Genomic DNA, 23,845 nt, shown 5'->3' with positions numbered 1-23,845 from the left:
CAAAAACCAGGAAATAAGATGCTAGTGAAGGATGCATTACTCCTTGTTTGTAGCACATTTGAAAAGTCCAGTGTATCTCTCCTTGGGACTCCTTGTTCTTACAGGAGTATAAAGTTTGGCTTACCATGTTTTAACTTGATTTGTTGTGACATTTATCTGTACTCTTTTTGGTGGTTTGTTTTTTTGAAGCACCAGTTCCTGCATGTGATTGAAGAGCTGTGGCTGCTTTAGACACTGCCCCTGTCCCCTGGTCTTCACCCTGCCAGTTAAGAACATTCAAGGCACTTTTGTGCTACCAGGTCTCAGATTCTACTTCAGGACATTTTTTGCATGGGCCTTTATGAGAGAATTTCCTTGCAAACCTCAGGCCCTTGACAACACGTGACTTGGCTTTTATAATCCAGTTCTTCCAGATATAATGTAAGTCTGACAGTGATAATTTTATGTTAGTCATCTTCATTGTTAGACTTTTGTCCTTGAGTCTATGAATGATTCAATTTCATAAATGAAATAAGCCCTGTCTCCTTCACATCTTGAGGCTGGCTCAGAGAACGCTTCTCAGCTCCAGCTGATACATCTATTTACCCAACCACCCCGGAAAGCTTGGAAATCCTGAATCGGAACCTGGGGAATGTCTACATACAGTCCCATAAGAGAATCTCAGCTGCTCAGTTCTCACTATCTAATGGAGTTTTGAAGAATATAAACAGCCACCTAATCTCTTCCCATAGAAAGAGACAAGAAAATCTGTCTGAGTGGTGGGACATTTTACTTCTCAAACATTTCTTTAAGTTTCTTTTCCTTTTTGTTTTATGTTTCACAGTCAGGTTTCAATTCTGAAGAATTAGCATATGTTTGCCTCATGAGAACAACCTGAGTTGCAAAAACTCATTTTTAAGCTTCTCTGCTTAAAGCAATCAGGTCCATAAATTATACATCTGTTACCTGATATGCATTTTCTAATAGATAGTCTAAAGCCATCCCACGTGAATACTCATTTTCACATTAAAGGTAGAAAAAGCCTGGAAGCCTAATTTTCTGTTTTTTTTTTTTTTTTCCTTTTGCCAAGAGGCAGATACTCTTCTTTTGAAAATCCTATTTATTCCTGATGGGAAGTTTTATTTCTATCTTCAGATGCATTATTTTAGATTTGTGTAATCAGTTCAGCAAACTGCTTCTTAAAGTAATAAATAAATATCAAATTAAGCTTGCAGTTAGAGTTTACTAAAAATATAGGTTACTATAATTTTGTTGGTGATAGAAGTACAGAAGTAGAAATGATTAGTGATGATTACTAATTACACAGCTGCATTCAGAGAACACAAGTCTATAGAACCATGGATTTAAAGTTAAATAAGGGCTTCATCCTAGGAAAAACCACTGTAGACAGTGTCTAAATGCAGCTCATTTATAGTCTGTACTTAATCACCCCCATCACCTGCCATCACTTTGCTTAACAAAGAAACCCAGAAAAATAGAGCACTAGAATGACCATCTCATTCGTCTTTCCTTGTTGTTTTGTTGACTGTTAATTTGTGTTTAAAAAACACCATCAATGTGAGAAATTATCAGGTATTAATAATAGTGAAGAGGCAATTCTGACCTCTTTCTTTCCTAAATTTTGGATAATCTGTCCTGGCGTTTCATATTAAAAATGGCTGGGACTTCCCTGGTGGCACAGTGGTTAAGAATCTGCCGCCAGTGCAGGGCACACGGGTTCGATCCCTGGCCTGGGAAGATCGCATACACCGTGGAGCAACTAAGCCCGTGCGTGACAATTACTGAGCCTGCTCACCACAACTACTGAAGCCCGGGCGCCTAGAGCCCATGCTCTACAACAAGAGAAGCCACCTCAATGAGAAGCCCTCACATCGCAACGAACAGTAGCCCCCGGAAGAGTAGCCCCTGTTCGCCGCAACTAGAGAAAGTCAGAAAGCCCACGTACAGCAACGAAGACCCAACGCAGCCAAAAAATAAATAAATTTTTTTTTAAAAAAGGGCTTATTGGTGAGGCTAGTGAAAATCTCTATAAAATAAAATCACTAAATATTTGACTTATAGACAGAAGATGTGGGTTTGATCACTTCATCCGTAGCTTAAAATAAGAAAACCTACAAAGTAGCTCTCAAATTTTTCTTAACAGTTTACTTTTTTTGATGAGCACAAAAGTCACATTTTTTCTTTTCTGTTCTTCACTCCTGTAGAAAAATCATTATTTTAGTAAAAACAATTTTGCAAATAAAGCAACAGAGATCCAGAGAGGTTATGTGAAATTGTAATATCTCAAACTTAGTTCTCTTACATCCCAGTCATGTGTTACTTTCAGTACTCAATGACCAAAAACAAAAAAGACAAAAGTGGGGCAGGGGAGCGAAATGGAGATAGAAAAAGGATAGAGAGACATAGGGAGAAAAAGAAAGGGAGAAAGAAAAGAAGAGAGGAGAGAGTAGAAGAGGATGTTATTACTTTTATGAATGTTAAATAGAGGATGCTGGGTAGGAAGGAAAATGATGATAGTGGTAGGGAAAAAAGAATATGGAAATAAGGAAAAAGTTGTCACCTAACAAGCATAGCTACTGTGGCTATAATTTTGCAGCTATTTAACCCGATTGTTGAATTAGGAAGATGTATGCACCTTGCCTTCACAGAGGTGGCTTGGTGTGATGAAATAGATTTTAAAAAGAAAGAGAGAAAGAGAGAAAGAGAGAAAGAGAGAGAGAGAAAGAAAGAAAGAAAGAAAGAAAGAAAGAAAGAAAGAAAGAAAGAAAGAAAGAAAGAAAGAAAGAAAGAAAGAAAGAAAGAAAACTTCCAGAGAGATGCCTCTGTTGGAATCTATTTCCACCACTGAAGTGCAGAGTGACCTTGGTCAAGTTACATAACTTATTTACTTTTCTTTCCCCCTGTGAGGAATGGTGATAGAATATCCACCAACCCTACCCACCATCGGGTTATCTGAGGACCCAATGAGATCACTTTTGTGTAAACGCTCTTTGAAAGCTGCAAAGCACCAAAATAACATATAATACATAGCCAACCACAAGGAAGCTGCAGGCTGTTCATGGACCTGGCAGTTGAAAGTCAAATGCCAGGCCCATGAACAGAAAATGGAGAAGACGGATCACCTCCTTTTTAAGAAGAAGGCAGTTATCCCATAGCCAGAGTTTTAAAACCACCTTTGACATTATTTGCGTGTTTACTATTAAGCTACAGAGCATAAGCAATTTTATTTTACCATTGTGATTATAAAAGTAATGGTTCAAAGAGGTGTTGGGAGAAGGGAAGCAATGTATTCAGGACTGAGAAGTGTTCTCAGGGGACTGGGTCACTTGGCCCCCCTTTCCAGAGCACTGGGAGATGCCTGCAAAGCGTGAAAGCTCCCAAGGGGCTTGCATCTGCCTCTCTGCCCTCTCCTGAGCGGCGCAGAGCCAACTGCAGAGCTGGAGAGAAATAAGCCTGACAGATCCTCCTGCGACCTCCCGGCCCGGTGCCTCCTGTCAGAGCCAGCCAGCCAGGGGTGGAGATGGATTCCGTGAGCACCGGGGCGAATGCAGGATCAGAGCTGCTGACACACTGACCTCTCGCCTTTGACAGCCCCTCAAACTGCTGGGGCTCCAGAAAGGAGATAGACATTTGGAACAGAGATGACAAAAGGCTTTTCACTCCAACTGCTCAGCTTGTGGTACTGGATTTTGGAGGATTAAAAAACAAACAAACAAAACTACTGCTTATCCTCTCTGGGCTTATCAAGTGTTTTATCACATTTTTATAAAATATAGCCTTAGCCTAAGAGCCTTGTTTGCATGAGGGTGTGTCCAGTTCATGGGTGGAAAATTTCCATAGTTCTTTCGATTCTGTTTTATGTCCCTCCCTCCTTTGTTCAGTGGTTCAGAGTCTCTCTTGTGATCCTAATATGCTCTAATCCTAAGGATTAACTTTGAGATTTTAAAGCTTCAAGGACCAAAATGGTGGGGAAAAAAGAAATCAGAGCTCTTTGGGGAATAGGGTCAAACATTTGCCAAATGTCTGTATGAAGAGCAGATATAACCCTTTTCTTACTTAGTCAACCATCCAATTATATTTTTAAATGGTTATTCAGCCAATACTGTGTCAAAGGCACCATATGCCCTTTTCTTTTAATCCTTCAATTCAGCAAATTAACTGAGGTGACCAATTTCGTCACTAAAATGGTCACATTGGTTGTGCACTTATGTCTCTTTTCCACTTGTGGTTTTTCCCAACTCCTGTGTCTGAGACAGGTGTCGACAATTGTTATTGTGTGATGGGAATATTTAGAAACACCAGCACAGTTGGGTTGACAAATGTCTTCATCAGGAAGTCATGAATTGGCTTGTGATAAGGAAAGTTCGATTTGAAAACCGTCTTCCCCTTGGTCTCAATTGGACTTTCTCTTTCTTTTGCTGCTCTCTGTTGAGAATTCTGCCCTTTCAGTCTCTGCAAAGCCTGTCTTGCTGGCACTCTCCTACATACACATGCCTGCCTTGTAATCATCTTACCACTTTCTAAGAGAAAGTTGTAGACTCATACAGTAAGAAACAAAAGTTGGTGTCAGCTCTCTCTTAGACAATAGACTTCAGAAACAAAAGAAAAAGATGCTACACGCCAAGATGCATAAGCAATCAGTTCTGAAACCACACTGGTCTTTCACCAGCACCAGAATGAGCCACATCCCAGGCAGCCTGGTGAGCAAATTCTGAGGCTTTCTTTTCATTACAAGGCAAAAGCCCATCGCACTGCCATCGGCCTGCAGCACACTTTTTAACTTAAAAGCAAATTCTTATTCTTTGAAGACTAAACATTAAAAAAAACCAAACCACCCTTAAACCTCAACAGATTTCAGTCTCTCTGGAAAAGCAGTTGATAAATACACTCAAGCTGTGAATATATTTTCACACTGTTAAGCATTTATTTATTTAAAAATAATATATGTTTCTGGAAAAAGCTCTCTTTTGAAAATCTCCCCAGGGTCAGATCACGTACATATAGTCTGTGGAATCAAGGCCTTGTAGGTAAGAGAAATTATTTTTGTCGTATGAATTCCTCAGGAAAGAAGATCATGCCAGGATAGGCATCTACTTTTTTTTCTTTTTAATTTAGATTCTCCACCCTATAATAATCTACTAAAAATTGTATTTCTGGTAGCTTTGTAATGTGTCAACTTGTTGAGGATGAACTACATTTCCCAAATTTCTGTTCCTGTATGTTTCAAGTGCAGGTGGGCTATAAGAAAGCTGCTGTGGGAGATGCAGAGGGGGGAAGGGAAGCAGCAGCCCTATTCTCGCTCATCCACACTGTTGCTTACCTGCTGGCTCATCTCATCGGTGTGAGGCTGTGGCCAGCCTTACACCTGTCTCATCATCCCTGGATTCTCCTTCAGCTTCTCTGATTCCTGCACCAGGTGAGCAGAAAGGAGCAACTGCTCTCCACACAGTGATAAGACATTTGCTTGCCAGAGGGTGGGGAATAAATCCCATGAAAAATCAGGGACCTGCAACCCCAGTGAAATGTCTAGGTGTCCAGTCTGTGGCATGTTAAGGTACCCTTTCTGACCCATTTACTGAGTGACCCCAAAAGCTACCGGGTGTGAGCAGGGGCCCAGAACAAGAGCAAGCTCTATAAGAAGCCCAGACCGCCACTGATTGTTACCAAACGCAAATTCATGTGCCCAAGGCACAGTGAGACCAAATAAACGTTGGAGTTTCGAGCAAAGAAAGGTTTATTGCAGGGCCATGCAAAGAGGCGAGGTGACTCATGCCTCCCAAAACCCTGAACTCCCCGAAGGGTTTCAGCAAAACATTTTTTAAAGGCCAGGTGAGGGCGGGGTCGGTCGCAGCATATATGATCAGTTTGTGCACGATTCTCTGATTGGTTGATGTTGAAGTAACAGGGCAGTGTCACGGGGGTTAACATTATCAATCCTTAGGCCCCAGGAGGTCTAGGGGTTTATGATCATCAAGTAGTTAATTTCTTCCATTTGGTGGTGGTTTTAGCATCTGTAAAACAACTCAGGAAGTGTGCATCACATACTATTATCTAGGTACTTCAGAGAGGAGATACAGCAGAGGACGGGTCTGTCCCAGGAAGGCCCCATAGGGTCCTGATCAGTTACACTCAGGCTATCTAATCCAGAAGATCCAATGGTGCTTGAAATGTCACTGCCAGATAGGGATGCTATTTAGAGCCTCTTTCAGATTCCTATAGGTGGATCACAGTGCAAATCCTTAGGATTTTAGAATAAAGCCCTCCTCTGTGGATAACTATTCTTCTTTTAAGAAACAGCTTACATTTTGCTACTGGGTCTTAGTAGAAATTGAATGCTTGGCCATGGGTCACTAAGGTACTGTGTGACCTGAGCTGTCTAATGGTAGGGACAATGGTCCCTGAAGGATTTCCCTTTACCACTGAAGGAAAGTGGTAAAAGGAAATCCTCCCAGTGCCAGAATTTTGAGCACTGCCCCTGGTTGTCCATTTTGCTTGGAAGGAGAGATGTCCAGAAGTACAAGTCTACACTAATTTATGGGCCATGGCTAATACTCGGCTGGAAGATCAAAAGAATTGGAAGGAATGTGATTGAAAAATTGGTGTCAGAGAGATCTGGAGGAAAAGTAGGTTGACAGATCTCTCCAAATAGGCATGGTATGTGAAGATATTTGTGTTCTATGTGAATGCTCACCAAAGGGTGAACTCAACAGGGAAATATTTTAAAAATCAGATGGAGAGGATGAGCCATTCTGTGGACATCAGTCAGCCTCTTTCTCCAGCAACTGTTGTCATTGCCCAAATGGCTCATGAGTAAAGTGACCATGGTGGCAGAGATGAAAGTTATGCAGGGGCACAGCAACATAGATGTCTACTTACCAGGGGCCACCTGACTATGACTGCTGCAGAGAGCCCAATCTGCTAATAACAGAGGTCAACAGTGAACCCCTCTCATGGCACCATTCCCAGCTACTAACTAGCCAACCTGTTGGCAGGTTGATTACATTAGATCAGATCTTCCCTCATAGAAGGGGCAGTGCTTTGTTCTTACTGGAATAGGCACTTACGCTAGATACAGATTTGTCCTCCCTGCTCACAATGCTTCTGCCCAAACCACCGCCAAAACCATACACAGAAGGACTTATTCACTACCATGGTATTTCACAAAGTATCAGTTCTGACCAAGAAACTTATTTCACAGCAAATGAGGTACAGCAATTGCCTCGTGCAGCTCACTGGTCTTATCATGTTCCCCATCACCCTGAAGCAGCTGGCTTGATAGAATGATGGAATGGCCTTTTGAAGACTCAGTTATGGTCAGCTGTCCAGGATGCAAATATGCTCTAAATCATCATCCAATATTTATTTTTGTTTCTCCCACAGTCAGTATGCATGGGCCTGGGAACACGGGGTGATGATGAGAAAGGCTCCTTTCACTATTGTCCCTGGTGAACCACTAAACTGCTGCTTGCAGTCTCTATGATGTTAGGATATGCTTGTCTAGAGTTCCAAAGGGAGGAGTGCTTCCACCAGGGCACCCAATGATGACTCTGTTGAACTGGAGTGCCCCTTGACTCATGCCATTGAATCAACAGGCACAGAAGGGAGTGACTGAACCTGCACTGCTTCTACACAAAGAGGTAAAGGGGGGTGTCTCCAATGTTAAAGATCCTCTAGGTTGCCTCTCAGTATTCCCATACTCTGTGATTAAGCTACATCAACTCAGTTAACAGGACTCCTAATGACCCAGACCCCTCAGGACTGAAGACTTTGTTCACCCCACCAGGCAAAGATCCACAACTAGCTGAAGTGTTTGCTGAAGATGAAAGGAATATGGAATGGGTAGTGGAAGGAAGTAGTTATAAATACCAGCTATGACCACACAACCAGTTGCAGATATAAGTACTGGAATAGTTATGAGTATTTCTTCCTTACTATGATATGACCATGTATATGTATGTATAATTATATATAGTTTATATGCATATATGCATATAAATATATATATATATTTACCCAATTATTTTTGCATTTGTCCTCTTTCTCATGCCCTTATCTAACATAAGATGTGTTAATAGTAGTAGACTTAATATCTCAGTATATAAATTATAGGATAGCAGAGGGGAAGTGTGAATTAGCAAGGAGCACACTAAAATCAAACATCACCCAAAGTCAAAACACAATTTTTGGATCCTCTTCTGGGGAAAGGTTAATGTGTTTGGGTGGTACTTGGGATAGATGCATCATGTGAGGTAGAGACATGGCTGTGTTATTATCTTTATTTGGAGAGTAAGTATGATGTAAAGAAACGTGTTCGAGTGCCAAGTTGTTAAGAACTAACTTTGTAATGAGTGAACTTGAGGAGGCTGAACTATATTTCCTGGAATCTCTCTCCTGTATATTTCTGGTTAGAGTGGGCAGAGGGACATTCTTGTGAAAAATTTGGAGGGGGTGTGTGAGGCTGCAACCATTTCATAGCTCGTACAAGTTGCCTTTTCTCTGCCGTCTCACCTCCTGCAAGAGACGGTAGCTGGGCCTGTCACTGCTCTGCCTTCCCTGGATCCTCCTCCAGCTCCTCCAACTCCTGGGCCCGGTACGTGTGTTTAGCTCTGTGATGAAGGGCCCTGCTTTTGCAGGACATCCATGCAATCAAGGTCAGAGGCATTAGAACTGATACAAGTTTCAATCTCTCCCTTTGAGCTACAGCTTGTGTCTCTGGATTCCAGCTTGTTCTAAAATAGGCTCTTCCCCATTTTACATACACCTTCTTTTCCTGACAGCCTTTCCTTGGACTTCAAGCTCCAATATCAGATGTGAAGACAACAACCTTACAGACATGAATTAACCACACACAACAATTACATAGGGTCAAATCCCTGTAACTATATTATACAAGTATCCCCTAATGTTTCTGCTTCTGTAATTGAACCCTGACTAACACAGTATTTTGGTTGAATTTTAAAAGGTTACATTCTTTAAAAAACAAAAAAAAAAAACTCAATTTTTTAAAGGGATAATTGACATACAGTAAAATGCACATATTTAAATTGTACAATTTGATAAGTTTTGACACTTGCATACACCCATGAAACCATCATTATAATCAAGAGAGTGAAAATACTCATCAGCCTCAAAAATCTACTTTGTCCTCTTTCTAACCTCCCCCCACCCCTCACTGCTTCTCCCTCCCCACCTCTCCAGGCAACCACTGATGTGCTTTCTCCTATTCTAGATTAGTTTGCATTTCCTAGAGTTTTATTTTATTTTTTAGTTCTTTTTTTGTTTTTTGTTTTTGGCCATACCGCGTGGCTTGTGGGATCTTAGTTCCCCAACCAGGTTTTGAACCCAGGCCCTGGCAGCGAAAGTGCCAAGTCCTAACCACTGGACCACCAAAGAATTCCCTCTAGAGTTTTATATACATGGAATCATACAATACACACTCTTTTTTGTCTCTCTTATTTCACTCAGCATAATTATTTTGAGATTCATCTCTGTTGTTATGTGTTCATTTTAAAATAGTTGAATCTAAAAGGTTAAATTCTCTTTTTTTAAAATCTAAGTATAATTGGCTTATAATGTTGTGTTAATTTCAAGTGTACAGCAAAGTATTTCAGTTAGACATCTATCTATCTATCTATCTATCCATCTGTCTATCTATCTATCCTTTTTCAGATTCTTTTCCCTTATAGTTTATTACAAAATAAAAGGTTAAATTCTTAATGAACAACATTTTCTTTAAATATAGGTCAAACACAAGCATTTAGATGCAGCGTGATAAACGGCTGGGCATAATTCAGAGAAACAGGAGTCCAGGCAATCAGAGGTGATACATTGGGAGCACTTCCTGATGGCAGGAGGACCTAGAGATGGCAGGAGCATGAGCCTGTTTGGAAAGGGCTTTGAAAGGCTGGACTCTGTGTAAAACAGAAATCTTGACCAGTGGAATAGGGCTGGACTGCGCCATCTCCAAAGGTTATTCTAGGAGACTAGGGAGGGACCAGACACCACCCACTGAATTTTGAGTGTGGCACCTTCAGAGAGAAACATGGAATGACAGCAGCCTGAATACGGATGAGTCATTCTTGCTCTCACCTTGCTTCAGCACCATCAACATATGAATTCAGCAGCCACACGGGGTCCCTGAAAGCCTCCAAATATGAGTCATAGAAAGCAACATAATGTAGTGGGCATTTGACTGAAAAGCAGGAGAACTGGATGTTAACCCAGATCTGGCACCTATTAGCTGTGGGACTATGAATAAATCAGATTCTGTTTCTGAGTCTCATTTCCTCAACTGTAAACTGAAGGAGCTGGATTATGTGATCTTGAAGATCTCTTCAGTCTATGCATCTAAGAGTGGGATAATAAAGGCCTAGAAGAGGAACAGGTGTTGTCATGCCAAGAACCATGTAGACAACCTGAATCAAATCCCCATGTGTAACTGTAGGCACTACAGCAGAGCCAGCCATCCACCCATCCATTCACCCATCCATCCATCCATCCATCCATCTATTCATCCATTCAGTAAATATTTAGTCAACACCAATATGTACAAGACATCGTGCTCAGCAGTGGAGACAAGAAGATCAATGTGACCCAACGCCTTTCTTCAAGAGGCTCACAGTTCAGTAAGAGAAAACAAACTAATTACAACATTTGATAATTTTAATAAATGCGTTAAGAGCAAAGATGGTGTTTTGGTAATATTTTGATTTTCAGAACCTTATACAGAGTAAGAGGAAGATAATTTTTGTTATTGAAATAACTGAATATGAGTACATTTAGGGCAAAGGGCACTTCAGAAAGTACTACGTGAAGATACAAGAGGGAGAAATTAAAAATGTTAATCTCAAGCATTGTCCCTTTAGGAAACTCATGGTCACCCTTTTTCCTTGGCATATCATACCACATCATATCATATCTAGTTATATATTTCTTATATGTACTAATTACTCAGCAAGCCTTTAGGAAGGAAGAGAAAAGAGAAAAAAATTCTAAGTCTACTCTCCATATAGCTAAACAGGTAACCATCAATTTTCGCTATTAGAAGAGGCCCAAACTGGGAAGCCACAAACTTTCTAAGCAAAGGATACATCATCTAGAATTGGCCAAATTTAATTAATCCAATATTATTAACTTACACTTTTAAATATAAAGGCAATAATTTTAAACCCGAGGTTCATCCTCATAAAAAAATATGTTTTTGAGGTTTATGTGATAAACGCTAATGTATTTACTTATTAGCATCTAAATTTTCCAGAGATGGCTTTAAATCAATACATTTCTGTTTTCAAAAAAATTCTCCTGTATTCTTTTCAGTTTTATCAGAATGAGACAGCTTTAGGTGAATTGATTAAAAGAGAAGAAATAGCTTATACCAACAGAGAAACTCTGACCATCATTTTTATTTTTTGTTCTTAACATATACAGTTGAAGATACTAGTAAACAAACAGCATATGCCTATTTTAATAGCTTAACCTTAAATGCTTAGCTATTCAACAGACCTGGGTGAAGTCTGTTCCTCTCTCTGACTTCCCCAAAGCCAGCAAGCTGGGTCATGTGGCTGGCTGATCTCCCAACACCACCTACCTCCATTCCATGAGATGCCGTCAGATCCCACCCAAAGAAGCCAGTCGTCCCCATGAAACAATGAACAATTCTTACAAGACACAAGTGGAGCTCTGTTACTGTGGCACAGGAAGGCTCGATAAGATCTCCCAACCACAGCATTCTTTTGTGTCAGCAGACGCAAGTGGGATGTTCCTTCTGCAGCTCTTACGGTGCAAGAGGAAGCAGGCTTTGAAACACAATGTTCATTGAAATCGGCTTTCATCTAAGGAATCCCGTGGTGGCTCCTGCTTCACGATGTACATTCTGTCTGCAGCTGAGCTCTCCTGATGCATTTCCGCTGTTTGTTCTGCGGGGGAAGGCAGCACCTTTATGAGACTCACTCTTACTATGTAAAGGGCATCACATTGTGCTAGGCAAAGCATACTGTGTCAGGATGTCTCCAGTGAGTCTGGAGCCTAGAAGGAACATTAAAAATAAAATTTAGAAAAACAGTCAAAGCCTCCGCCATCCTGGCTCACTGATGAAGCACTAGCTCTGTCAGGGGAGGAACATAAAGCTGCCCAGATGACTCTTGGGCAGCACATGTATGCTTGGTGACCTTTGGAGCAGGAAGTATTTGTTGCTTTAGTTATTGCAGTGGGCACAATGCCACAGGCCACAAATAGTGGTACTTAATTATGGTCTGAGTGCTATGGACACTCAGAGAACCTGCCCAGTAGCATGTTGTTCTCCATTATTCATTGTGAGGTGATTGTGGCTCTCAAAAGACAAAAATGGGGAAGAGGAAGTAATCCACAGTGTCAAATCATAGGTAAGAAGTTTCTCCATCCTATTGTCCTAAGTTATTAATAATTCATCTTCTTTTCAGAGAAAAACATTCTGGATTAATAAAGAGTCTCTCCGATTAAGAAGAGGTCTAAATCAATACATGGAGAAATAAGCCAACGCTGTTCAGTACATTTTTCCTTCTTTGTAGACACCTCCTCCCATATATCACTGCCCTTCCTTCTCTGCTCCACTCCACCTAGACTAACCAACTTATAACGCAAAGTAAGCTAAACAATTAACTCTCAATATGGATGGAAGAGTGGAAATGATACTTTTCCACTTCCATGGCACTTAACTCTGCATATATTTTTTTTCCCTTGACACCCAAAATAAGCTGGAGAAGTAAAGCAGGCATTGCCTATTTCAGCGATAGTGGGAATCGGCAGAGAGACAGAACAGGGTCAAAGACCCTTAAATTTCATAAAGAACTGGCAAACAGTACCTGAATGAAAACTCACGTGTGGGGTTCCTGGCCCAGGCCCTGTTCATCAGATTGGGTCCCCTAGACATGTGGACAGGTGATCAGTCTTCAATCTGACCATCAAGCCTGGCTTTCATCACCACCAGAGGGCTAAAGTCCTACATATGTCTATGTGTTTATGTGAAGGTAGATGTGACAGATATACAAGGAGATACTGATACTGGAAAACTTGAAAAACCTGTAAGTTATTTCTTGGAATCCAGTGTACTTATTCTAGTCTAAAAAGAACAGACGTCAATTTTGTAAGTGGCACAGGGCACAAGAAAATGACAACCCAGGGAGTTAACTTTCCCAAGAAGGAAAGAATCGAAAGAGTCCCAAGAAATCAAAATTCTAGTTAAACCCCATGAGGAGGACCCCAAACTGCTCTCTAAATGGCTGATCTTTAGCTGAGCTAACAACAGAACTCTTTTTTTTTTTTCATAAATGTATTTATTTATTTATTTTTGGCTGTGCTGGGTCTTCGTTGCTGCGCGCGGGTTTTCTCTAGTTGCGGTGAACGGGGCTACTCTTCGTTGTGGCGTGCGGGCTTCTCATTGTGGTGGCTTCTGTTGCTGCAGAGCATGGGCTCCAGGCACACGAGCTTCAGTAGTTGTAGCACGCAGGCTCAGTAGATGTGGCGCATGGGCTTAGTTGCTCCATGGCATGTGGGATCTTCCTGGACCAGGGCTCGAACCCACATCCCTTGCATTGGCAGGTGGATTCTTAACCACTGCACCACCAGGGAAGTCCCCAGAACTCTTGAATACCTGGAAATTTTGTGGAGTATTCTCTGGGATATTCTTGGGAAAGGATTTGCCCAAATCTAGGTATAGCAAAAGTTTCTGGTGACCTTTCCCCTACATCTGACTTGAAGAGCTCATTCCTGATTGCAGTAGGTTTATGGAAAAGAGAATTTATATTAGCAGTTGTCTTTGGATAGAAAACACACATGAAACTATCACTTCTTCAATCATCCTTTTCCCTCAACCCTGGTTAAAAGAATAAAATAAAATTAAATGACAAAATAAAATGGATAACTACACTGATGTGTATAAAATTGATGACTAATAAGGACCTGCTGTATAAAAAAATAAATAAAATTAAATTAAAAAAAAATGGATAACTAGTGATCAAAACTTTGTAAAAGGGATTCCTGCATTGAGTAGGATATTCTGGGGTTCTTCCTAATTTTAAGATTTTATAGCCTTAAAAATCCTAGGAGAATAATGCTGGTGCCTATCATTTATATACGTATATCGGTGTTCTTTGGGTTAGGACCACATAAATAATATCCAGAAGAGATATCACATGGTAGATTAGAGCACATGTAATTCAGTTCATTTTATTTATTTATTTCTTCAAGTTTTTTGAGATATAATTGACATACAGCACTATATAAGTTAAGGTGTATAGCATAATAATTTGGCCTACATACATCATGAAATGATCACCATAATAAGTTTAGTGAACATCCGTCATCTCATATAGACACAAAATTAAAGAAATAGAAAAATATATTTTTCCTTGTAATGAGAACTGTTAGAATTTACTCTCTCAACAACTTTCATATAGAACACACAGCAGTGTTCATTATATTTATCATGCTGTACATTACATTCTTAGTACTTATTTATCTTATAACTGGAAGTTTTTAACTTTTGACTACCTTCATCCGATTCCTCCTATCCCTATCCCCTGCCTCTGGTTACCACAAATCTGATATTTTTTTAAATGAGTTTGTCTGTTTGTTTGTTTTTGAAATATAATTGATCTTCAACACTATGTTAGTTCCTGGTACACAACATAGTGATTCATCAGTTCATTTTTTTTTTTTTTTTTTCAAAACTTGGAATTATATCCTCTTTTCCCCCTGTCCGAAGAGACTGATTTTTTTTTTTTTTTTTTTTTTTTTTTAATTTATCTTGGTTGTGTTGGATCTTCGTTTCTGTGCGAGGGCTTTCTCTAGTTGTGGCAAGTGGGGGCCACTCTTCATCGCGGTGCGCGGGCCTCTCACTACCGCGGCCTCTCTTGTTGAGGAGCACAGGCTCCAGACGCGCAGGCTCAGTAACTGTGGCTCACGGGCCCAGCCGCTCCGCGGCATGTGGGATCCTCCCAGACCGGGGCACAAACCCGTGTCCTCTGCATTGGCAGGCAGACTCCCAACCACTGCACCACCAGGGAAGCCCCATCAGCTCATTTTAATTCAGGCAAAAAATATGTGCTAAATACCTGCTGTGTGCCCAGGACTCTATAACTTTTAGAAAATAAAAAGATAAATCTCTGCCCTCAAGGACATCACAGTATGGTCCGAAGGCAATCATATAAACAGATGATTTTGGTATAATATAGCATGTGCTGAGTGGAGTGATACCCAGGTTAGCATGGGCCTTAACTGGGACCCTAACTCACCTTACTAAGGAACAGGAAATTCTTCTAAAGGAGGTAATGCCTGAGATGACACTCAAGGCTTGAAATGTAATTATCTAGGTGAAGAAGGTAGGGAAGGAAATTCTAAATAGAAGGACTAATATGAGAAAAGTAAGGAGACCTGATACGCTAGGCACATTTGAAAAACTATCATAACTTGGTATTTCTGGAATGTTGACAGTAAGGCAGAAATGGGGCAGGGTACATCTGTAAGGGCCAGGTATGAAGACTGTTCTGAGATTTTAAAGTTTCTGTTAGGATATGGATAAAAGAAATCGAAGACGATTTAGTTCTTAGCACTTTCTGATACTAAGACTCCAGGAATTAGACAGTGTGAGGTTTGGGATCAAAGCAACTGAAAAGGCAAGACTGAGGCTATGCTAAGATCAAAAAATTTACTTTAAGGTTATGAAAGGCAACGAGAATTGAAGACAGGGTTAAAACATTACTGACATCTTAGTCAGTTGGTTATGACCTCTTAGGAGAACTTTAAAGAGCATTAGCAACGTGACTCATTTTTTTTCTTCCTTAGAAACCAACACAGCATCTACAAAGGCCTAGGTCCTGACTGCAGTTCTTTGCACCTAAGAATAAATGAGAAAGAAATTGGAACACAAACAAAAAGGGGAAAGGAGAGGATCAAACTCTGCAGGATATGTACAGCATATTTTTAGTGACCTCAAATTATGAGATTAAAAATGGAATGAAAAGGAAATGGTTTTGAAGGTAGATGATTGAATACAACCTCTTGAACTTGCCCTATGGGAAGTAATGAAAGCAAAGATGACTTAAGTTTGTGTGTGTTTAGAAAGTCAGAAACGAGGAATATTGAGAACACTCTTTGGTTGGGAAACTGATAGAAACTACTACTATTAAAATAATTTCAGAATAAGGCAAGAAAGACCTTCATTAAAACAATAAAGTCCACAGGGCCTCAGGAGAGAAGAGGTTTGAGGGATTCCTCAGTGCCTCACCTCCCCTTCCATTCTTCCCAAACCCCATCTCTTAATGACTTAGCAAAATCAAGAAGAGGCAGCTCTGGAGCAACCAGGGCCAGCTATATAATTTGCAGGGCCCAGAACAAAATGAAAATGCAGAACCCCTTATTCAAAAAGCAGAAAACAATGTGCTATCAGAAATATTAGATATAAAGCTTTTTCCTTTCTTCCACAGTCTTTCTCTTGATTTATGGTGTTTTATTAATTTTTAATTTAATGCCATTATAAATAGAGAAAAGATAAAATTTTAAATTCTTATCATGAATTTTACCATTCATCTTTATGTTGTGCATGCCAGTCTTAAAAACAAATATAAAAGCACTTAACTCATATGTAGAATCATCAAAATTACATAATTTGTATTTTGTAGCTCATACATGAATATATATTTTGTGGAAGAGTAGAAATGCTACAGTATACAAACTCAACTATTTTTATTTCACTTCTCAATATTCATTATATTCTACTAACACTCTCTACCTTCAACTTACAGATGGGTAAGGAAGGACTAAAAGGAAAGGTAATAATGGATCACTATCTTTCTCTTTCCTTTATGTCATGATTTCTAGCACATGCGATCGACTAAATCAGGGAAGTAAACATGAACAAGAAAGGATATGATAGAGTTCCTTAGTTGTTCAGGTTTCTTAGAACTCCACTGTTTTCTATCTACGTTTGAAGCAAGTTCTCATTCAAAAGGAAAACATGGCCTCTCATGGTTGCCAGACTGCCCCTCCCCCCCTTACTTCGTCATAGACCTAACTCGCTTGCTTGTACTTGCTTCAAGTCTCAATGAATTCCTATGCTGTGAATTCCTTTGCTGTGCTCAGGGGTCATCATGAACACTCGATGAGAATGGAGCAAAAGGAATCATAGCAATCATGCATAGTGTATGTATCTTCTCTGCTCATGCACGTGTTCCATTGTTCTGTTGGTTTCACTTAAAAAACACAAGTTCAAGAATAAAGTTAAGAATCTTAATTTGGCAATAGCAGAGCATTAAACCAAGCCCAAGGCTCTCCTGAGCACTTTGCATGCCCCTGAAGCCAGCCCTGGGGGCAATGGACAAATACTCCTAAAGCTTTTTAAACTATTGTCTAGAGAAACTGCTTCTTCCCAATAATTATTTCTTATTTTGATCACAGAGCTATTTCAGAAAATCTTTTGGGATCAGCAAAGTCTCCTCCAGTTTATAACTCTGCTCCATAGAGACAAGGCAGCAAGACTAACAGCAGTGCAATCTATAATTCAACCTCATAGAAACTAGGCAGTAAGACAAACCAATTGCAGGGAAACACACATGGAGAAATACTTTACTTACCTGAGTCAAAGACTTTTTATTAAATTAGAGATGAAGATTGAAATGATTTGCTCTAATATCTTAATGACTATTACCAATTTTAACCTCACTCACTCAAGATCCTACAACAATGACCCTTGTAGCTAGACCATTGTCTGTTTTTCATTTTGGGCAGAGGAAGTCTGAGCCCATAGGGCTCCCTCGTCAACCAAGAAGCAAGAGGAAATAGGCTAAATGTTACCTTAGGATTCCTCAATATGGGGTATAAGACACCAGGACACTGCAGGGCTTTTCCTAGGAGATCATAAAGGTATGTAAAGATTGCTTCTTTTGCCTCCTTTGAGTTGCAGTGGTATCATTTTGAGGAACACTGCCTTAGAATGTGGCTCACTTTAAAGAAATTTCTTGGTGATAACATCAATATCTTACATGGCCTTTTTGTATATGTCAGCTAGCATCTATGACTTTGTGTATGTTAAACTAGAATGTCCTGAGGAAAAAGAGCTAATATTGAAGTACCCTGCATAAGGCATGCTGGACACATTTCCTTACCAGAAAAAAAAAAATGGGAAGGCACTCATCCAGGAACTCATAAAAGACACTGCAGAAAATGTTGATTGGCTGTTTTAGCCTCTGCATCTGGAGAGGTATTTATAGCCAAATCTTGATTATCAGTGGTAAAAGAGAAAAAGGAAAGAATAGATTATTGGAAACCATGCATCATTCACAAACTTTATTTGACTGTCACTTTTCTATCAAAATTTCCACCAGACTTACTAACAAAGAGTCAATTGACAACTCAGTGTTTAATTTCTTTTTATGTCATCTGCTGACCGGCAGGAATAAATGTCAAAGACTGGATCAGAGCATTGTTGGGTAGCCATAAACAAACAAAGGATAACAAGCAAATGACTATTGCACATTGCTATGAAAAAAATGACTAATTTACTTGGACTCTACATGACTATATCATACAACTATAGGAGCTCACAAAGAACAAAACTGGAGCACTGAGCCTATTGTTTGGAGGAACACTTATATCACTTAGCACATAGCTTTTAAATTCCAAGTCATACATTATTATAGAAATGTGAATTCACTCAAAATTAGCAAGAAGTAATTGGCTAGGAAAATAATCGGAGATTCTTTTTTTTTTTTAATTTTTATTGGGGTATAGTTGTTTTACAATGCTGTGTTAGTTTCTACTGTACAGCAAAGTGAATCAGCCATATGTATACATATATCCCCTTTTTTTGGATTTCTTTCCCATTTAGATCACCACAGAGCACTAAGTAGAGTTCCCTGTGCTGTACAGCAGGTTCTCATTAGTTATCTATTTTATACATATTAGTGTATGTATGTCAATCCCAGTCTCCCAATTCATCCCACCCCCCCTTCCCCCCTTGGTGTCCATACATTTGTTCTCTACGTCTGTGTCCCTACTATGTATCATGTCTGTGTCTGAATCATGATGTGTAACCAAAAGGTCAAGTCTCAATGATTCTAGAAGGGAAGCTTCTTAAAGGTCTACACTGTATTTTAAGTCATCCTATAAGGAACAGCTTCATAAAATGGACTGTCTATTTTTGGACCTTGTTTGATAAAAGCCTTCGGACCTTACTTGAGTGGTAGGAACTCTCCCTGTGATGCAATCTTGCTTTAATATCTAAATGAATTAGGAATGACTGATGTTAAGAATACCACAGATTTGACGCCTTAGGCGTAATGGATTACGTTTAGGCTCTGTCGCCTATCAGAATCAGTCGGCTACTGTTCTATGCCCTCTAAGTTGTGTCTTGAATCCAGAAAGCTGCACACTCAGCACATGATTCTAAGATGCATACCCATCAAGCTTAAACTCCTCACCACGTTTCCAAGGAATCGCTTTAAACAAGGTATGGATACTGTATTCAATTTCTTTCCAGTTAGCGTAGATTTATGTCATTTGCTGAAACTTTTTAGTATGGTAACATTTACTGAGTGTCTATTATATCCCATGCTCTATGCTAAGTGATATTCAGCGAGGAGCTCATTTAATATTGACTCAAAACCCACGAAGCAAGTTTTTATTTTCACACTCACTTGCCAATGAGTAAACAAGGACTCAGTGAATAAATGTACTTTGCTAAGAACACTCATCTATAAAGTGATGGAAATTGGACACAGCCACACACTTTCTCACATTGGGGCTTGAGCTCTTACTCATTATTCTACATTGACTCCTACTTCATTGCACCAGAAGATGCTGTATTTGGTAGCATCACACAAGCTAGGAATAATACATTTTCAACAAACAGATTACTGAACTGTATAGACTTTTTTAGGTCCAAATTGTTGCAGGATGCTGCTATCAGAGCTCAAAAAGGCAAAACCAGTAAGAAGAGGGCAAAGAAAACAAACCATTGGTTCTGAACAATAACACATTTTTGGAGAAGGTGAAACGTAGTTAGATTGATGGAGAAAAAAGAGAGGAGGTAATGGGTCTCCAAAAAGAGTTGGTAGCTTACTACACATGTGCTTGACATGGCACTAGCATGACTTTTACTGGCACATGGGTTGGTTGTTACTGCAAGCACTTTCTCACTCTTGCATCTGAGAGTAGATCACCAATATGAAATGCCCGATTTTCCAACAGTAAAAAGTCAACTATATTTCCCACTTCTCTCTCTCCATTCTTTCTCATTTCCTACCATTGTTCCTAGTCTGCTCAGAATAAAATGAATCTCTGATCTAGCCCACAGATAAAGAGTTGACATTCCACTTATTGAAAGTAGTTAGTCTCCACTCTATAAATTCATAAACTAAATTTTAACCCCCAAACCATCATGAAATTGATTAGTCTCATCAGCAAGACTCTTGTCAGAAGCTTAGGGTTAGTGTTTATTTGGCAGGGCTACACATCTAAATGGCACCATCATTCTTGGTATTGTTTCTCTCATGATAAAAAAGTTTTTAGGATTGAGCGCTTTCTCTGGAATGATATTTTCTATCCAAACCAAGAAAAAGAAAAGACACATAAATTATAGGTGCCACAATTTTGATGACATAAACAAACACTGAAGCATAATTTAGTAGCATGAGAATCTTTTGAGAAACTTTTTTTTGACTTGAGGAAAAATAATAGAGCAAGGGAAATTCCTGATGCCTGAATGTAGAAGATATTCTAACTATTGTTGCCTATCTGTACATGGATAAAATTCCTCTAATTCTAGGCTGTTGGTTTAGAAAGTGAGCTGTAAAGTGGGCGATTTCGGTACATTCTCCCACTCAGAAACTCTGTTAAAACAGAAGCAGAGGGATTTGGGAGTGAAAAGCCTTATGTTCAGATAGTAAGCTTTCATTTTGGTAATTTCACTTTTACTGGCAGCATGATCTCTTTTAAAAAACATAATTCATATTTACCTCAAATCTTTAGGTCCTAAAATTGGTTTTAGTAAAAGATGGTGAATGTCTAAAAGAATTGGCTGGGTATCCAGATGGGTGATGGATTAAACTACAAAATAGATATACATCTATGGTTAGAGGGCTTTGAACCTGAATTATTCTTTAAAAACTTGAATATTGGACAGTTTTCAACACTGTTTATAGTAGCATTACCATATAAATGCGGAAACTTCTTCAGTTTGTCCCACCCTCAGCATCTAGTATGACTTGTTTTATTTTTTCATTTTTTATGACATTAAATGATAACATTTTGTAAAGTCACATTTCACTGTGGCTCAATTTCTTATGAGTATAGAGCTTAACAAAACAAAGCTGCAGTAAAAACTTTGGCTTTGCTTCATATTTCATTTCCTTTCCATAACTTATTATTTACAAGGATGGAGAGCCTTTTGACATTCCTTGGAATATAGAATTAATTTATTATTTGTAGACATTTGTACTAAAGTGAGTGAACAAATGACACTGTGATTCTTAACAATAGTTAAGTAGCCCTTTTATTGTCTTCACTTCTTTCACTTTTGGAGTAAATTAAGCTTGAGTTAAGATGGCTTGGTTATTCAAAACTATTTGACTCAATTTTTTTCATTTTGACTCTGAAATATATATTACAACTTTCTTTCATCCATTTTCCCTTACAGCAAAGAACACCTATTTTCAGAATAAAATATTCAGTGAGGTGAAATCATTGTTGAAAGGTTGTGTTCAACAGAAAAAACATCATTGGTTTGCTAGAATTTTGCCATTTGCTGACTGAAAAAGCATTTACTGGATTTTGAAGTATATTTTCCACTTACAGAAAAAATATTTATGGAAAAATAACATTCAGGTGGGAAAAGAGAAAAATCTACTCATTGCTGCTTCATCATCTCTGCACAGAAGGATAGATAAGGGAAAAAGCACTCATTATTTTCCTGGCAAATAATCAAGGAAACAGAGAAATTCTAGTGAAGGATATTTCTATTTTAAAGGAGAAAGAAGAGATAGGGTTTGAAACTATTGAGGATTAATTCCTGTGTAAAAGTCAGCTGCATACACACAATAGCTGAGCTATGCTCTCTCCTGAAGCCAGACCAAGGTCAGAAATTTCAGTTTTGATTCCTAACTTATGGAAAACTGTGACACATTTTGTATGTGGAAGTCCAGATACATGTATACTATCAATTTGTTAGCAAAATCAATGTTTTTGCCTATTACTTGCCTATTATCTATAAAGAAGGAACTCTTAACTTATAATACATTTGAATACAACCCATCTCACGCTACTTTATCCTTCTTTAGGTCAAACTAATGAGTCCCTTTGGAAATCAAAATAGACAACAACCACCATTGTAATAAAATTTAATAAGATATGTGAATGCATAACAAAAATACATTTACATTTTGATGTAAGTTATTTTTAAGACTTTCTCCAATATCTACTCTCATAGGGTTTGTCTCACAGTCTCAAGGTCAAATACAAGCAAGTGTGGATGTCAAGCTATTTAAAAATAAGTTTAAGTTATGTTGATGAAAATGTAAATTGGCAAAATTTTTTTGGAGAGCAACTTGTCAATATCTATCCAAGTATCTCCTGTGCTAGGAGATTTCCAGTTTCAGCTCTGATGTGTAAAGACCTTGGAAGTGGTCACTCCCTTTCTTACAACAAGATAAAGCTGAACAAACTGAAAATCAATGACTTTTCTTAGACTCATTGGAGAACTGAGGTCACAGAACAAATTGGCACCCCAAAATCTAGAATTCAGAGAGTCACATCTGCTTATCAGAAGCAGGTGCCACTCTGGTAGGAACACTTACAGGGCAATTTTGACACATTGCTGGAGTCTGAGTGTGGTCTAGCCTGAAATAGAGAAAGTTCTGGGAGCTGCAGAGTTAGAGCTGAAATCTGCAAACTCTCTCTGAGTGGGGAGTTTGCAGGGAGCCATCACTCAAGAGGGAAATCAGAAACAAGAAAACCAGAGAAATTCAAAGTCATTGGCACCTATTGCTACTTCAGACATTAAACACAGCCCAACTCCTAGCAAATTAACATAAAAGCTCACACTAGAGGCCAATATACCCCAGTTCTTATTTATTACCCAATATAACATGTCTGGTTTTCAACAAAAAATTATAAGGCAGGCCAAATGCAGGAAAAACACACTCTGGAAAGACAAAGCAAACATCAGAAGCAGATTCAGATATGACACAGATGTTGAAAGAACTGTCATGCAAGGAGAGATGGGTAATGTAAGTGGAGAGTGTAAACTCTCTAAGAAAGGCTAAAAATGAAATGCTGAAAACAAAAACCACTGTGATAGAAAATAAAGAATGACTTTGAGAGGCTTATTAGTAGACTGGACAGGGCTGAGAAAAGAATCGATTAGCTTAATGTTAGATCAATAGAAACTTCCCACACTGAAATGCAAAGAAACAAAAGAGTGAAAAAAAAAAAAAACAGAGCATAACGTCTAAGAAATGTAATATAATTTTTTAAAAAGTGTAACATACATGTAATTAAAATATCAGAAGGTGAAGAAAAAGAGAATGGATCAGAAGAAATATTTGAAATAATAATGGCGAACGATTTTCCAAAATTAATGACTAACACCAAGCCTCAGATCCAGGAAACTGATAAAACCAAAAAAAAAAAAAAAAAAAAAAATGCAGGATAAATACCAAAAAACACACATCTTGGAATAGAAAAAGGACATTAATTAAAAACTAAGGAAATCTGAATAAAGTTTGCACTTTAGTTAATTATAATTTATCAATATTGGTGCATTAATGTAAAATGGGCCACACTAAAATGGGAAACTCAATGTGCAGTATATGAGAAC

The 23,845-nt window shown here is 38.9% G+C and overlaps 1 long non-coding RNA gene across 5 annotated transcripts in view; it reads right to left on the bottom strand.

Annotated features, from left to right (window-relative positions):
• The window catches only part of LOC132375896 (uncharacterized), a 102,497-nt gene that overhangs the window by 58,765 nt on the left and 19,887 nt on the right, over window positions 1–23,845 (bottom strand). For all 5 annotated transcript variants that reach the window (XR_009506150.1, XR_009506151.1, XR_009506152.1 and 2 more), the window contains exon 2: window positions 11,588–12,024. This is a non-coding gene — a long non-coding RNA (uncharacterized LOC132375896). The remainder of the gene's footprint in view (window positions 1–11,587; window positions 12,025–23,845) is intronic.

The sequence above is a fragment of the Balaenoptera ricei genome, chromosome 12 (assembly GCF_028023285.1).
Source record: "Balaenoptera ricei isolate mBalRic1 chromosome 12, mBalRic1.hap2, whole genome shotgun sequence".
Taxonomy (NCBI): Eukaryota; Metazoa; Chordata; class Mammalia; order Artiodactyla; family Balaenopteridae; genus Balaenoptera; species Balaenoptera ricei.
This window is presented reverse-complemented; position numbering and strand designations above follow the sequence as displayed.